This window comes from Nematolebias whitei, chromosome 20 (genome assembly GCF_014905685.2).
Source record: "Nematolebias whitei isolate Nwh7 chromosome 20, NemWhi1, whole genome shotgun sequence".
NCBI classification, from domain to species: Eukaryota; Metazoa; Chordata; class Actinopteri; order Cyprinodontiformes; family Rivulidae; genus Nematolebias; species Nematolebias whitei.
Window position 1 is genome coordinate 39,308,736 of NC_056517.1, and position 11,790 is coordinate 39,320,525.

General features: G+C 46.2%; 1 protein-coding gene across 1 annotated transcript in view; it reads right to left on the reverse strand.

Moving 5' to 3' along the window:
* sema5a (sema domain, seven thrombospondin repeats (type 1 and type 1-like), transmembrane domain (TM) and short cytoplasmic domain, (semaphorin) 5A) overlaps positions 1 to 5,568 on the reverse strand; it is a gene marked incomplete in the record, with an annotated part of 172,932 nt that extends 167,364 nt beyond the window's left edge. Inside the window, 1 exon segment of the mRNA XM_037694274.1 lies at positions 5,515 to 5,568.
* Between the last annotated feature and the right edge of the window lie 6,222 nt (positions 5,569 to 11,790).

The following is an 11,790-nucleotide window of genomic DNA, read 5'->3' on the forward strand; positions in this document are numbered from 1 at the left end:
TGGAGCTTTAGAAATAAATTAAATTGAAACGTAGCCGTTTTGGACAAGCCTTGAAAATGACCCTACACATCACAGACGCGTCACTCAGAGAGCGAGTTGAGAATAACCTTCAGCTACTACCACACCCAGTCCAGACGAGAGAGTTCATTTTCTAACAGTTTAAATATTTGTCCCAAGATGGACGCAGTGAGTCGTCTTTAGTAAAAATGTGTGATTTTTACAACTACAGCAGATTTAAGCACAACTGAGAACATTGACTCAATTATTCCCATTAGGTGTTTCCTATGAAAGTTGTCTGTGGCAGCCATGTTGGATTGGCTCTAAAAGTGAAGCAGGTGTAGACATAAATACATTTAGTTCCATTAACATCTGTCCACTGGTTCAGGAAATATTTTGCTAACTTCTTCTTCTTTCAGCTGCTCCTTCATCAGGGGCCACCACAGTGAACCACACGAAGACTTGACAAGTTGTTTTACACCGGATCTCCTTCCTGACTCCACCACAGACACCGAGCTACCCCAGCCTCTGAGTGGAGCAGAGAGCTGCAGCAGGGCGCTGGGGGGGCACAGGGTGGGGGTTGAGGGCCTTGCTCAAGGGCCCAGAGTGGAGCAAATGAGGGTGGAGGCAGGTGTGGGTGCCTCTCCCACCACATTTTGATGTCGTCGCTCTGGGGAGTTGAACCTTCCGATTACGAGCCCACCTACTAACCTCTGAGCCACCATTTTGCTAACACGACAGACAGGTGCATGCAACGTTATGACGTCGTGGTTTTGGACTGGCAGTGACGAGGAGCTTCTGCTCCGGTGACGTGTGGAATAATTTATCTGCGACTGCAGACGGAGAGCGTGAGCTCCTCCCAGGAGCCTCTGAGCTACGAGCTGCAGCACCAACACAACAAGTTCCTACAAAAGAGAAATATACGAGCCGAGCACCGCCATCAAATAAACCTCTCGTTGCAGCTTCACGGTCGTCCATCTCTGTGAGAAATACAGCTGGGGGGGGGGGGGTTCTCCCTCAGAGTCTGCACGGTGCTCAGAGAAGACTCGTGACTCGTTTCACCCTTGCAGCAGCCTTCATGACACTCCGTGTGTCTGTAAACAAAGACCAGCTGACCCCCCCCCACCACCACCACCTTCATTTTCAAACCCTCTTCAACTTATTTGGCCTCACCACGCCCTCTTTCTGCTCCTCCATCCCTCTGATACAAGAGAAGTGACACCACCTTCACGTTCAGCAGAGTTCAGTGAAACGGCTGCAAAGAGCCGTTCATCGTGCAGATGTGCACAGAAATCACTGACCACATCCAGATGTGGCACTTCAGGATGAAATGAGCCTTCAGAGACAAAACAAGTGCATTTTTAATGAAATGAGGACTTTTGTCATGTGCACCATTTACAAACGTGTATTCTAGTCCGTGCACCTCTGCCCACATGGCACCAGCGCAGCTCGTTGCATCCATCATGGCAGCTGAGCCACGTTCAGTCCGAGTGTACGTTTTAATGAAGAGCGACACATTTGACCCTCGGCGTGGTTCAACGACCGTCCTGATGTTCTCTGACCGAGGTGAGTCACAGTGCAGGTGTGTCGGTGTGCACGTCTTGGTTCAGCTGAAGCACAGCAGTCTACCTGAGTCCACAGTTTCCTTTAAAGCAACAGGTGGCAACGAGAGCAGTCTATTGAAAAGTCAAGAAGAAGAAACACATTCTGACTGTTTGTGTTCCTGAGGTCTTTGAGTGACACGTTCTCCAGATGTTGACAACAAGTCTCACTGTGAGCACTGGCAGACTCTGGCAGCAAATGATGAGAATTTAAGTTACGGCTTTGGAAAGATTTACTTTGCTTGGAGGCACAACGGTACAAGCCTAGGCCTGTCACGATAACAACTTTTACTGGCGATTAATTGTCTCAGAAATTATTGTGATAAACGATATTGTTTGAAATTTGACAATAATTAGTAATTATTGTCAAATGTAAGAAGAAATGTTGGTTAATTTGGTTTGTGTGTAGTAACTTTTTTGATCATTGGATGGCAGTATAAGACAGTTTGAACCGAAGGATGGATAGAGAGGGAGCGAGCAGCGTGTCTCTTTAAGACAAATGTGAGGGAGGCCTCTTGACGTGACATGGGCTGCCTCTCTAGGGTTTTCAAAATGGCAGACGCTCGGTGTGGTTTGAGCTCTTTAGCATCTTTCACACAAAGCTTTTAATAAAAATCAGTAAACAAGTTCTCAGCTTGTTTTTGCAGAAAAAACAACTTTTTACACGAAGGCACGAGTTTCAACCGTGAATTTTGGAGCTTCGACAAGACGGAGGTTTGTTCCATGAGGTCAACCTGTTAGCTTAGCTCGTAGCTTAGCTTCTCAGCTTTAGCTGCTTTTAACAATCCAAAACGTTATTTTAGATGGTTAAATGGATTTTAAAGAGAAAGGGAGGAGCCAGTGAAGAACCGGAGTTGAACCTTTTGTCATCCAGAGTCTTCAGAAGAAAGAGACACGAAGAAACGATAAAGCTGATAAATGAAAATGAGGTTGATGATTTTCATTTATCATGAGATTAATTGATTTATTGATTATTGGGACAGGCCTTGAGACAACCTGAAGGTTTTTGCCTTGAAATGTTTTGTGGAAGTTCCTTTTAGAAGTTATTCCTCACGTCTCCTGTTGTCTCAGAGGTTTCAGTCCGTCTCTCAACCTTCCCAGCATCTGTTTGACTCAATCCTTGGTTTAAAAGAAGCTTTCGTGACCCGTCTTAGCACATGTGGGTTAAAGAGAAGTTCCTGCTGTTCGAGGATGCCCTCGTGCTGTGGTCAGTAAGTGATGGAGAGTTGGAGGAGATATGTCCACCAACATGTCCACTCCAAGCTGGACGTGTCCCTCAAACCACACGTTCAGTCTCAGAAGCAGCACGGACAGAAAGTCTCGTCGTTTCCTGCACCTGCTCTCTGTTTGACGGGAGAACGTCCCATCAGAGCTGCCGGTGCGTCTCGTCCCACCGTGTCCGTTTCACCGTCTTGGTTTCCTTTTATCATCACGTTGCTCCAGCTGGGATTTGTTCCTCGCAGGCTCTTGCTCAACCCTTCGCAGCTGACCTCCATGGGAGGAGATGCAGAAACACTCCAGTTGGTGAAAATGAGCAGATGTCACTGCTCCTCTCCTTTTTCTGCCACTGCCTCGGTTAAAAATAAAAAAAATTAAAAGTGTTATGAATGAAAAACTTTTATTTCCTTTGTGATGGACGTGCGCTCAGACCCGCTGTGGGAAACCTTGGCGTTGCCGTAGCAACAACACGCACCATCTGACTAAATGACTGACGGAAGCAGAAACGAGAAGAATAAAAAGATGTTTAGTGACAACTTTCTGTGCCGTGCACCCATGGCTCAGATTGTTGTGCACGACACCCCCACCCCCATAAAAAAAGACTAACAAACAGATGTGAATTAAAAAATTATATTTTCTGCATCTTCATGGGCTGGACCTCTTCAGTAAATGTGTGAGCAGCAACAAGGAAAGGACCAGATGAGGGTAAAGTAGCTGTGATGAATAAACACCTGGGGGGGGGGGGGGGGGGGCAAAGATCAGCAGGAAGTCCCCCCCAGACTTTTTTCAGTCTCCAGGTTTGTTCACACCAGAGCTGAGGAGACTCTCACAGCCTCAGATCTGTTGTGGTCCTCCCCTGACACCCCCATCTTGTCGGTGCCAGTGACCAAACGGGGGCAGCGAGGGGTCACAGGGTAACGACTGCTTAGTTTACACGTGCATGATTATGCCTCTCGCTCTCACTCCCAGCAGGGCCGGACCCCCGCTGGGATGCCCAATCACAAAGGTCAGCAACAATGAGGCTGTCGTTCTGACGGTTTCCATGGTGACCGCACAGCCTTCTGAAGCCGGCGGGGTCGTTTTCATCAGAGTCCTCCTGGATGAGGCTAATTGCTGGGTTTGTGCTGGTGTCAGAGCTCAGGCGAACCCCCGTCCCAACGCACACATGGCCGACGCTGGTCGAACATGCGCGCGCTCCGTTCTGGAGTTCTGACTCCTGTTCTACTGATGGAGCTTCTTTGATTTAACTGCATGCAGCGAAGTAACATGAAGATGTGTCCTTCTTACATTTCATCATCACTTTGTATCGTTTCTGTTAATAACGCGTCTCAAAATGCACTTTTATCAGATATAGCTCTTCAACAACTCGTTACAATAAAACCACAGATACAATAATCAAGATAAATTAAAATGTTTTATGTTTTTTTCTTCACACTGAATTTCCCAAGAGAATCCGACAGAAATCGTCTTCAGCTGTTTGTTTTGCCTAAAGGCACTAAATCCCATCATGCAGGCTCCACACTCGTGCTCCTTGTTTTTACACCCTGAACCTATTTCACCAGCCAGAGTCCAATAAAAAGCCACGACGCTGAGTCTACAGTAACTCCACCCAGACGAGGGTCACTTGTCATATGATGGCATGAATGCAGCAGAACGGCCATCGTCGCCAAATGAAACCCTCAAAATGAAAAGAGGTGTTAATCAGAGATGATGCAACCACAAACTGTTCAACACAACGAGTTCTGCATAATTAATATCTACAAAGAGTGCACGTTGTCTAACAAGATGCACGCCTCAGGCTCAAACACTGGTGGAGACGATCAAGTAAATAATTACGTTTCTTCAATCACGAGATGCGAATGTTCCTGCAGGGACCAGCTGTGCAGTAAAACTCACGTTGCCTCCAATTCAACACGTTCTTTACACATTTACTCACTTTTTAATCAATTAATGAAGCACCAGTGATGCTTTCGTGAGCTCAGATTTGCAGTAAAGCTTTTATTCCTCCTTTGTTTCACAAACGTTGAAGGACAGAACCAAACGCCTGACGAACATTTGAACAGGAAACAGATTTTACAATCAGCTCCTCATCAAATATTCTGTTCTTGACCTTTAAATAAACGGCTCCAGTGTTCAAAGGTCAGGAGCGACTTGGTCATTGTGATTTTATGAATAACGTGGAGTTCAGAGAAATGAGTTTGAACTTCATTCTGAACGCAAGACTCCAAAAAACACTCTGATAAATGTGTATTTGTTTTAAATTGATCAGTTAAAGCCTCTGATCAGTTATTTTCAGAACCATGATCGACACTTTAAGCCAAACTGGATCCAGTCGTGACCACGTGAACTTCAGCAGCTGGAGCTGTTGTGACACCAGCACTTCATGCAGATGTTAAACAGCTCCCAGATGTGTGAGCGCCACCAAGTGGACAGAAGAACAAGGCTGCTGCTCCAAACTTCTACAACTGGAAGGTTGTGTTGTTGTGGGGGTGCGCGCGGCTCTGCGCTGGTTTCTCATCTGCACCTCCAACCATCACCTCCTCAACCATCACCTCCTCAACCATCACCTCATGAACCATCACCTCCTCAACCATCACCTCCTCTGACCGGACTCTAAAATGTCCATGATGTTTAAGGATACTCCGTGTACGTGGTGTCCGTGCACAGCTCGAGATAAGAAGAGGAAGAAGCTTCTTACCAAGTGGCGCCAACTCGGGTTCATGAAGCAGAGCGACGCTGCGCGTTTGGTCCCGGGGAGAGGAGGAGGAGGAGGAGGAGAGGAGCGGAGCAGGAGGTGAACATGGAGGATCCTCACAGCTGCTGCGTGTCTGGAAACATGTAGAAACTCCTCCGTGTCCAGATCCTGTGCGGATCCCCGTGAGCTGAGCGGCTCCTCCGCGCACGGATTGTAACCCGACACCGCACTGACGGTCTCGCTGCACCACACACGCACACAGACACGCACGCAATAACGCCTCCCCTTTAAATGCTGTGGGACCAAATGAAAACCATAAAAAAGCAGCAGCGCGTTAAAAAGACGAAAGTTGGTGCGCTCGTGCGCAGAGAGGAGGCAGCTGGCTCCGGAGCTGCTTCACGCGCAGCTGCGCAGCTGAGGAGCTGCTTTTGTTGGCACAGGACCGCGCACACCCCTCACACTTGTGCGCGTCCACTGTAGGCAACGCGCAGAGACGTGGCAGCGCGCGCAGCTGTCCTGCAGGTGGAGAGATGTGCACCATAAAGTGAGCAACAAGTGATGATGCACGAGCTCTCACAACTCTTCTGGTCAATTTATGTCCAGGCTGGTCAGCGTGAACACAAGCCAGCTGTGTGAAAGGTAAACAACAACAACAACAATAACAGAATGATAATCTTATGAACTCATCCACACTTTAAGGGTTTCTGGGGTCAAAAGTTACTTTGAATTTCAAAATGAAACCTGAGACAAACAAGAAGCAGCTGGAGGTTCATGGGCAGCAGCTCAGAACTGAACGTTTCAAACAACTTCAGATCCATTTTAAAGGCACAGTTCAGACTTTTCAGAGGGGATTTAAAGGTTATGAACAATCAGTATCTTACCTGTTGTAGATCTCCATGTTTCAGCGCACACTGTTCTGGTTTAAGTCGAGCGGACTTAAAACCTTTGGCTGTTTGGGCTCAACGTCCAGGTTCTGCTTGGAAGTTAATAAAGATAAGAGAAATAGTTTGTTGGATAAATAAAGTTTAATTCTGACCCAGTTAAGAAGCGAATGGGCCACGACCCAAAGTAGACTGCTGCCATCTGTTAAAAATCCATAGCGTGTGAACACTTAACGTTTAACACTCAGGTCAAGGGTCATCCTCAACAACTCAGTCAGTACTTTTCCACCTCCACAACATCTAACCCTTACTCTGGTCCATGTCCTGGTCACTTCACATCTGGATACTGGAACACGTTTCTCTTTGGTCCTCTATAAAAGTTCACGAGTCAGAAGAATGCTGCACGTATAACCTCAGCGCCCTCCTTCAGCCGCTTCACTTCCTGTTGACTGTAAACGTCTGCTTCTCGTTTTAAAGGCCGTTCGGTCTCGGTCTCCTCTTGATCTTCTGTAAACTACCAGCCAGATGTGCTCTCAGGTCTTCATCCTCCATTCAGCTCCCTGGGTCCATCGGACCGCCTGAAGTCCTCATCCACTCTGCTCTCCCTTCCTCCTGACCTCCTGACCTCCTGACCTCTGGAACTCCGACTCAGCGTTCTTCAAATCCTCATCAGAAAACACGTCTTGTGAAACTGGATCACACTCTCGTCGTTCTCTTCAGTTCCTGTTTTGAATCGTTCCATTAATGCAGTGATTCTCAAAGATTGAGCTTCAGAGCTACAAAACAAGAGCAGCGAGGACCGACGACGTCATCAGTTCAGTGTAAATATCAGATTTTTACTAAAACAAGGGCATAAAAGAAACTGTCAGAAACTACAACACAGCGTGAAGGTAATGGATGGAAGTTATCTGATGTATTTTAAAGATCACACTCGTTTACTCATTTGTTTGAAATATCATAACAAGTCAGGTCAAAGATCTGTAGACCAGAGGTTCCCCGTTCCAGACTTGGGTCATAAATATCAGCTCTCTCTTGTAAATGAGGCTCAGTGGGATTAACCTGAATAAATAAAGGTTGAATGAATATATATATATATATATATATATATATATATATATATATATATATATACACACATATTATCAGCGAGAGGGGTGTTTTACACCCTTCCATCACTCGTGCAATATTCTAAACAGTGTTTCTAAACTCTCTAAAAGAGACAGCATGTCATGATTTCAGCTCTCTGCCACCTGCAAGCGCTCTTGGCCACGCCCACTTCTCCGCTCTGCACAGAGAACAGCTGATCAGCTGCAGCAGGAAGCCTATCCTGCAGTGTGGGCTGCACAAAGTTGCAGCAGGTGCTAAATAATATTAAATAATTTATTTTAAATAAAAAAGTATATGCCGATCGTGCAGCTCATCCATCAATCAGTGTGTCATGTCCAGTCTTACTGTCACAAACAGCAATAGAGCGAATTGTTAATGTAAATGTTAATGTTGGCATAAAGAGTTGTGGATCAGAGTGTTTTAAAACAGCAGTGAAGCTCCTTGGTGCTGGTCCAGCTCAGGTGAGCGGTTAGCTCATCTGTCGGGTCAGACTGAGACTCCGTTTCTCCAAACTGAGCTCCTTCACAGAGCTATCTACAGCAGGTAAGATAATAATTGTTCATAACATTTCTACGGAGCACCACTTCCAAAGATCTCTAATCATTTTTCAGCCAGTCTGAATGTAATCGCTGCGTCGTCCTCAAGAACCAGCTGCTCATTTGTCTGAATGAGGTCTTTCCAGCCAAAAGCCGTGCTTATTGATTGACAAATAATATTTACCGTGTCAGATTAAATCTTGTGAGGCAGAAGGAGACGAGCAGTGCTGGGTTTTCAGTTATTGTCTAGTGACTGAATGCCCTGAAATAAATGCTTTAGATTAATCTCCAAACGCCCTGAGCGTCAGGCTTGGACAGGGCGAGCCCGTCTCTTTGACGGACACGTGCTGGAGTCACCGGCAGCTTGTTCATCCGGCTCTATGTTAAACAGGCCCGCGCCTCTGCACATGCCCCGGCTGCTGTGTACCCACATCTAAATTCAAATCAGGTCGTTTTCATAAAAATGTTGCTACCCACATGGGGGAAGCAGAGCTGAGATTTACATTTCAAGTGGCCTCTGTGCAACTCTGGGAAACGCGTGGGTAACCTTTTCCTTTCTCTTGTGGATACAGAGCGATGTGAAGGTCTGGATTAAACGGGTCGGATGAGGACGTGCGGCCGGTCAGAGGCAGCTTGAACAGCAGACGTACAAACTGAGCTGCAGCACAACGAACTAACTTTACACTCCAGATTAGCCACAAAGAGAAGTTTCATTTATTCTAATGACCGCGACCTCCACAACTTTGTCTCTGCATCGTTTGAATTTTCTTTTTCTTTGTATGGCTGGGTGTTTAACCCCCCATGGTGAAGCCCACAGGAGCTCCAGGAGACCTTCAGAGCCAGGCTTCACGAAGCGAGCGGACGAGGGATGATCGTCTGCAGGCTCCTGATGGAGACGATGACTTGTTGCCATCCTTCTTTTGATATTAGGACGTCAAACATTTCTGACATGAAGTGATGGTTCGGCTCTTTTGAAGCTGAGTTTTGACTAAAAATCATGAACAATTAATATCTTACCTGCTTTAGATATCTCTTTAAGCAGCCCTAGATTGGAGGAAACAGGTTTATTTTGACATAGATGAGTTAAGGGCTGGTCCAAGATGGATTGCTGCCGTCTTAAAATACAAAACTGTCACAGACGTTTCTGTGTTCAGCTCAGTTTTATCTCTGCAGCATTTTTCAAACTCAAAGTAATGAAAAATTCAAAACAAATAAGCAACAAAAAAAAGATTCAGTGAAGTCTGTACAGGGCTTAATTTTAAACTGATCGATGCTAGAACGCAAATAGTGGGCGGGCTGGATGGGGGGGGGGATCCTCCACCAACATTTTTAAATAAAGTAGACGCGATTTCCTGCATTTTGGTGTATTTTAATAGGTTGTTAAGTGTCCACGTTTACCTACATTTGTAAACATCCTGCTTCTGTCAAGCATCCAACCCCCTCCCCCTAACTTGACGGTTCAGAGCCCAACTGTGTCCATGCACGTTGTTGTCCAAGTCCACCTCCTGAAACCTCCAGGCTCCTCCTCCGTGTGTTCATGGTCTGACTCCACCTCATGAAACCTCCAAGCTCCTCCTCTGTCTGTTCATGGTCCGACTCCACTTCCTGAAACCTCCAGGCTCCTCCTCCGTCTGGTCATGGTATGACTCCACCTCCTGAAACCTCCAGGCTCCTCCTCTGTCAGTTCATGGTTTGACTCCACCTCTTGAAACCTCCAGGCTCCTCCTCCGTGTGTTCATGGTCCGACTCCACCTCCTGAAACCTCCAGGCTCCTCCTCCGTCTGGTCATGGTTTGACTCCACCTCCTGAAACCTCCAAGCTCCTCCTCCGTCTGGTCATGGTTTGACTCCACCTCCTGAAACCTCCGGGCTCCTCCTCCGTGTGTTCATGGCGGCTGCCTGTGGGCTCCTCCCCGCGTACGACTGCCTGGTTAACTCGGCACTCACCCCCACCACTCTTTTAGGGGCGGAGATTTTTTTTTAAGAGTAGCAGAAGGGGCAGCACGTTTGTGATGTTAAGAAGCTCGTAAGTGGCTGTTGTGTTTAAAATTTGTGTTTATGTAATTATTTTCAGTTTACATATCCAATATAAGTTATTTGTTCAATGCAGTCATATTTGTTCATAAGTTTATTATTAATAAGCCTGAGAGTTACTGGATCCAAGCAAACAGTTACCGGAAGTCAGCCTGTCAAAATAAGAGAGTTCCTGGATCCTGTTCCGGCAGGATCCGGCTCAAATTAAAGTCTGTATACACAGATTTAATTAAATCAATATGGAAATGGTAAAAAGGTAAAAGAAGGTTACAGTTGAGTAAAAAACATATTAAAACAACTATAAGTTAAAACAGGCGTGCACAGGCCGTTAAGTAAAAATAGATTAAAAAATGCATAATATACTAATACATTACTTAATTAACCTTTATTGTTGCCAATTATTTTGTGTTACTGAAATATTTCCAGAGTTTTGAGGTTGCTGGTGCAGATAACAGGAGTGGAGCAGTTTTGGTGAAGCCTTGGACCTTCCCATTAGAGAAACCGTCATGATGTTGCTGGAATAATGGTTATTCCTGGAGGTAGAGCAAAGTCTGTGGTGTAAAGGTTTATAAAAATGTTTTGTCATACTAGAGTTTGGTCATTTTTAAACAGCACAAATCTGCTGACACAGTTATTAGCTTGTCAGTCTGGACAAAATTAAAGTATTTCTCCAAACTGAAGCTGTTCAAATATGTATCCACAACAGGTAAGATATTATCTCATATTTAGGTCGAACAGGTCAGGCAGTGGTTTCATGTTTGATCTGGTTTTTCTTCAGAGTATTCCGAGTCATTCTTCATCTTATTTACTCCTCTTTGTAATTATTTACACAAATATGACTGAGTAGAACCAGAGACTAAAGGAGAGGAACAGTGAGCCAAGTGCAGCGCTTTGGTGCCAGACCGTGGCCAAGAACCCACATCCCCTCTGTCAAACAGGCCATCTGGTTGTTTTCTGCCTCTTCAGGTCCGGGTCAGCTCACACACGAACAGCCGGACAACCGCGAAGAGGACGCAGAGAAGACACACACCTGAGCTCGACATTTTCAGAGTTGTGGCTGAATGAGCCTCGGTTGGACAGGCTCAGTTGATGCAAGGTGTCCAGGTGAGGTGAACGGGAGTTTAAACACCGAGGGGAGGGTGAAGCCACGACTGTGACAGTGTGAAGGACCGCAGTCATTCCTCACCCTGAGCTGCGTGCCTGCAGACCAATGAGCCGTCTCGTGCTGCAGCGGGGACAACGCCGGGACATCCCTCAGACTCACTGAGCCGCGCCCTGCAGCACCTTCAAGACCTTGTACTGCCAGGACTCCTGGAAGTCCACTTCCCCCGCCGTGCTTCACTGGAAGACAAATTGGACAATGACGTCCATATCTGTTAGACGTCAGAGGACGTGAGACACAGGACAGAACTGGTCTGTTGGAGGCACTCAGCAAAACCATTAGATCTTCACGTTCCAGTTGGACGGCCCATTTCGAACTACGACATGATCAGTAATGTTTTAGTGTCGTACACATGGATACGAGCCTTGAGCTAGTTGGACATCTGAACATCATCCATCATTCATCCATGCATCATCCATCCATCCATCCATCTATACATCATTCATCCATCCATCATTCACCATCATTCATCTATCCATCATTCATCCATCCATCATCCATCCATGCATCATCCATCCATCCATCCATCTATACATCATTCATCCATCCATCATTCACCA